Here is a 6,187-nt window from a genome sequence, read left to right on the forward strand (position 1 = left end):
ACAGGGTTGATGACACTAGTTGTTCCGAGGAATAGGGTTGATGACCCTAATTGCTTCATACTAGGGGAACAACAGGGCTGATGACACTAGTTGTTCCGAGCAATAGGGCTGATGACCCTAATTGCTCCATACTAGGGGAACAAGAGGGCTGATGACCCTAGTTGTTCCGAGCAATAGGGCTGATGACCCTAATTGCTTTGAGGGATCTACCTTTGAATAGCCTGTTCCAGGCACCACTTGCCGGGATCCAGCCCCGGTGGATCCAGGCAATTTGAAGGGGAGACAGAGTCTCCAGGGGCAGTAAAATCCAACGGAGAGTGTTCCATGGCCTGTATCTGATTTTGAAGTTTCCCTAAGTTTAAACTAATATCTGAGCTATTCCAAACACCTCAAATATGATTTTTCAACATATTGGGCAGTGTGCACTTGTTGAGTCAATGATATTACTGCCACAGTAACAGTAGCAGTAATAGTAATAGTAACAGTAGTAATTGTTATTAAAGCTGAATTCCCTAAGATTAGCAAGCCCCCAGGCCATCGTGATCGCATTAAATCTTGTAGTTGTTTTAACACAGCGAGACCATAATTATCATACCAATGAGTAGTTACAGTTACAGGTATCATGAGATAGGATGGACATTTCAACATTGGCAGGAAAGCAAAGCAAGTATGGCAATAAACACCTTTTCAGGAGAGACTGGAGATCCCTGCAAGGAAGTGTTATGCCCAGAGTCCAAGTCCCCAAAACTGAGAGAATAAGACGTCCACAGCGATGCAAACGCAAAAAGGGAATTTATTGCTAGCTCGAGCCAGGGCCCAAGTTTCATCCAACACAGTGGAGTAGAACAAGGGCCCTGAGTTCTGAATCACATATACTTTTATACAGATGGTTCTTTGTTTCTGTAACAGCATAGCTGATTGGTTAAACCGTACGCATTTGCATGCGCGGGACTTTTAAACCTCGCATTCCTATCTGGATTGGCTCGGGTCTGGCGTGGGCGGGGGGCTACGGGGATTTTTTTCTGATTGGTCTAGCTACACTGCCTGAAGGCCTGCCCCTTAGAGCCTGTCCTGGCTTCAGTTTGGTCCTAACAGAAGCAATTCCCCGTGCCTGGTGACAGAGCGTTTTAATTTGACCCCCAGTGGGGTATGGGGGCTTGCTGAGTCACCTGAGTAGGGCGACCTGGCATCTTTTTGCGGGGCAAAGGATCAGGGGGAGCAATATCCTGTATGCGAAGTTGAGACATCTGCCTCGTGGCCAGATCCGTCCCTTGCTCATCCGTGATCTCCGATATCAGTAGTCCCAAAGTCGGCAGCGTTTCCCATGCTGGCGGAAGGAGCGGAGGTAGAGGAGGCCTCTTCCTTTTTAGGGGTCGTGGCAGTGGAGGAATCGGATGTCTAGGGAGCTGCGACATGATGAATCAGCCTGTCTGGGACCCAAATTGGAGAGTCTGCATCCTATGGAAAAACACAAGCGTGTCCTCGACTCCTAGTTAATAATGGGTCAGAACCCTTCCATTGTCTGGAGAGGAGGTCCTTCCATTTCACCAACGGCTTTACATTTTGTTGTTCCAGACACCAATGATGAAGCATTGCAGGCGTTCTGGATAAATCATCATTTAAATTATTTATTACAAAGAGAGCATGTTGTAAAATCTGATGGGGGGAACCATACTTAAATTCCCCTTCCTTTAATTTTTGAATTAACAAAGCATATGAGGGTAAATGATGCAAAATTTGACCACAATAATTTCCTATAGCAGTCTGCCAATCTTCATCAAACATTAGAAGTGCATCAAGCTGTTCCTTATTATATGGAATTACAATTTCTGATGGCTCTTTACCAAACAATTCAAGGCTTCGTTTCCTCCCTTATAATATCGACGTTGCTATCAAGCCTGGATAAGAAGCCACTACTTTTTTAGCTTGGGCAGGAAGATGGACCCACTCTATGGGGTCGTTTTGCCATAAAACTCCCACAGGTGCAGTAAGGGTTGCTAGGTAAAAGAATTGCCAGCTACTGTTAAATCAATTATTTTTACATAGCTATCAGATAAAGCTGTGTCTACTTTGCCTAGAGCCTCAGCAGTTAATTGTCTTTTAGAAGTTGGATTAGAATATCCTCATAAAATGTTAAAAAGAGGCTTTAGTTCAGCTGTGGTTATTTTTAAATAAGGCCTAATCCAATTAATATCACCTAAAATTTTCTGATAATCATTTAAAGTAACAAGACGGTCTTTCCTTAGTTGCAGCGGGGCATGAGTCACTGTTCCTGAATTTACTCTTCCTAAGTAGGTTATGGGTGGATTGATTTGAATTTTCTCTGGGGCAATTTTTAAACCTCTAACTGACAATGCCTGGGGGTCAAATCTTGGAGTACAGTTTGCAAATGAGCTCTATCAGGATGAGCTATTAAAATATCATCCATGTAATGGATCATATATACTTGTTCATATTTAGCTCTAATATGCTCCAAAGCGGCATTGACAAATTTTTGACAAATTTTCATTCCCTGAGGTAAAACTTTCCATTGAAATCTTAAATAAGGCTGTTTAAGATTTGCTGATGGCATACTAAAGGCAAATCGCTTTTTATTCTCAGCACTTAAAGGAATAGTGAAAAAAGTAATCTTGTAAATAAATTACAATTATATTATATCCCTCTGGAACTGCTACTGGAGAAGGGAGCCCAGGCTGTAAGGCTCCCATGTCTTCCATGGTGGCATTAATTGCTCTCAAATCCTGTAAAAGGCGCCATTTACCAGATTTTTTCTTAATAACATAAATAGGAGTGTTCCAGGGGCTATTGGAGGGCTCAATATGTCCCAATACCAGTTGTTCAGAAATTAACATTTTAGCTGCCAGTAATTTTTCTTTAGGCAGAGGCCATTGTTCCACCCACAGTGGGTCTTGAGATTTCCATGTAACGGGGTCGGCAGCAAAAACAATGGCTTCCATTATAAATTTGGATAATCCAATCCAGTTCATAGCTTGCAGGAGTTGGGCTAATTGGTTCAATTATTCCTGATTGCTGTTTACCTAATCCTTTCGATGGATCATAGCCCATCTGTAGCATTTGAGAGGTCACTTTATCATCAGGGCTAAAAAGTAACACTCCCATTTGAGACAGCACGTCCCTCCCCCATAGGGTAAAGGGGAGTGAAGGAACCACATAAAGCTGGAAAGTTCCACAAGTATCCCCAAATTGACAATTTAAGATTTTTGCACTTTTACCTACTGCAGGGGCTCTTCCTAATCCCACCAACTCGTTTTCAGTAGTATGAGTGGGCCAGGAGCTGGGCCAGTCTTTTCCTGAAATGTAAGAAACATCTGCTCCTGTGTGTAGCAGCCGTGACATTTTATTTCCTTGAGTTAAAAGATCTTTCAAAGGCCTAGAAGTGGTAATTTCCTGCACCCCGAAAGCTAGATCACTAGATCCAAATCTTCTGGGGCCTCTAGCTTGAGAAGTCAAGGTTTTTCTATCTGATAATAAGGTAAAAAGCAAAAGCTGTGCTATTCTTTGACCTTTATTAATTTGCACAGTTTTAGTAGGCGGCGAGATTAAAACTTTAATTTCCCCAGTATAATCAGAATCTATTACACCAGGCACCACTGAAATTCCTTGAAAAGAAAGCGAGCTACGCCCTGGCACAAGTCCAAAATGTCCTCAGGCAGGGGGCCAGCCACTCCTGTAACCAACACGTCAGGGGTTAATACTGTTACCATGGTGGAACTGAGGTCTAGGCCTGAGCTACCTGGGGTTGATTGGCATGGCTTGTTTTCTCTGTTTAGCAGGACATTGCCAGCAAAAATGCCTCATTTGGCCATAAGAGAAACAGTTTTTATTCGTAAAATCCTTTTTATTACGATCATTTTTCTTTTTTTTCTCTCTCTCTCTCTCTTTTTTTTTTTTTTTGCTTGGGTGAGGCCCACCTGAGGGGGTTTTCTGCAAGGAGCAGGCTCTGTTTTAAAAGCTCCTTTGTTAAAGAAAAAATTCTCCCTATCCTTTTCAACCTTAGGCAATGTTCTGGGAGGCGCAAGTGGAGGCGCAAGTGGAGGTGGGGTGATCGCCTTAAATCAGAAAGTGGTGGATAAACTTTTAAAGGTTTGCATAGAAGGGGAGGGGACTCGCCAGGGCGCCTGGCCGCAGCGTCCTGTAAGCCCTCTCCTTCCTCAGGAGGTAGAGCACAGTCTCCCTCCTTTTCTTTGTCAATGGCAGAAAATATGATCTGCGTAGAAGGTGGAGACCCACTACCATCCACCTCTATAGCCTCTCCCATAGGCTGTCTAACAGCCTCATGACGAGGGTCCAGAACATTTCTAATCATATTCCACAGAGCAAAAGCATAATAAGTTTTTAGCTGTTTCCCTACCTTCACCCAAGTATCTAAATTAACAGTGCCCTTTTCTGGAAACCAAGGACATTGCTCTTGTACAAATGAAAAAAATGAATATTGGATTCCTTAGCTTTAATTCCTCTCTTGCTTAATAACTGCACAATTACTCCTATAAAGAGCTGTCTTTCCTTTGATTCACTGATACCCATGTCAGAAAGTTAGGTATAGTAAAGAAGATTTAGTTTTAGCCTTCAGAAAACCGGGTTTCTCTTCTACCTTTTAACACTTCCCACTCTTACTCACCCTGTCTATCCTACAGGGGGTTCTGCAGCACCCTGAGTGGGGTCCTATCCATCCAGAAAACTCAGCACTGGGGGAACAACAGGGCTGATGACCCTAGTTGTTCTGAGGAATAGGGCTGATGACCCTAATTGCTCCATACTAGGGGAACAACAGGGCTGATGATACTAGTTGTTCCAAGGGGGGACAATAGGCCTGATGACCCTAATTGCTTTAAAGGACCTACCTTCGAATTGTCACAAGGTGATGCAGGATAAGCACCTAGTGTTGTGCAGTCATGTCTAGGCAGAGGTGGGGTCTAGAGGATGGTGTGGGGATCACAGCTCTTGGAACTCAAGGTCAAAAGTACCTTTGAGCCATCCTATTCTGAATAACTCCACTTCTGTCCAGCCACCCTGGAGCCCCTGACCCTAAGTAACTGGGGAGGAGCTCAGGCATCCACAGTTTAAACAAACATATTAGATGATTTTATTTAATCTTTTGTTTTAAAAAGCTACTTCCCAAGCAGAAAATTTCAACAAACCAAAAAGATATGAAATGGAAGAGGAAAATAAGTTGGGTTCAATTCACATGTACCTTTGGATGTGTCCTTCTCCTTCTCAGGACCATAGGCTCCCCAGGCTTCCCAGCAAGGAGGTTAAGTTGAACTCTAAGCTCTCTTGGTTTTAATGTCTGTTATGTTTCCATTGTGGTTATTTGAACCTGGAGTTGTCATCCAAAGGGAAGAGGTGATGCGAGTCTACCAATGTGTTAAGTCAGGACTTACTGTGAGCTCGAATGGCAGTAACAAACTCCCCCTTGCTTCAAGAGGAGGGTTCTGTAAAGAGGGAATGGTCTGTGCAGAGGGCCAAGGCAGCAATGATGTTGGTATTTTTCTGAAAAAGAAGGAAGACAGTAGGGCCATGGAGAAAGAGGTAGGTGAGTTCGGAGTGGCAGTGAGTAGATGACACAGGGGATATGTTGGGGACTTTGGCTTAAGTTGAGTGTTTTAACTTCTGGCCGCTTCCTTGAGAGTAGAGGAGTTGGGGGAAAAGTGCCGAGGAATACTGCATATATGGGCATATATATGGAGGCAGACTATATTCACTCTTAAGAGACACTCTATTGACTCAATGGAGTGGGCAGATGGGGAGGATGGGTCCTGAGCCACCACCTGTCATTGCAAACATTTGTTCTGAGGCTGGTTCCACTGTGAGGGATGTTATGGAGAGCATTCAGACATAAGAGAAGATTTGGAAAGAATGACCTCACTGGTCACTGACCCTGATGCCATGGGCCACACGTCTAGCCCCATCTCTGTCCATGTCTTACAGGCTGGCTGCTTTCCCTCTGTGAGCCTGAGTTTGCAAATGCTGATAAAATTAAGCTGGATGATCACTATGGATCCTTCTACCAGAATATTCTCCAATTCATCTCAGTTTTTACCCCAGCCCCAAAGCTGCATCACTAACTACTTGGTAGCTGGAGGCTCCATGAGAACCTGCTCTTAGTCTTGGCACAAAGTCCTCTCCATAGTCATCCAGTTCAATCATCCCAGATGACTTTTGCTTT

The sequence above is a fragment of the Ovis canadensis genome, chromosome 13, assembly GCF_042477335.2.
Source record: "Ovis canadensis isolate MfBH-ARS-UI-01 breed Bighorn chromosome 13, ARS-UI_OviCan_v2, whole genome shotgun sequence".
NCBI classification, from domain to species: Eukaryota; Metazoa; Chordata; class Mammalia; order Artiodactyla; family Bovidae; genus Ovis; species Ovis canadensis.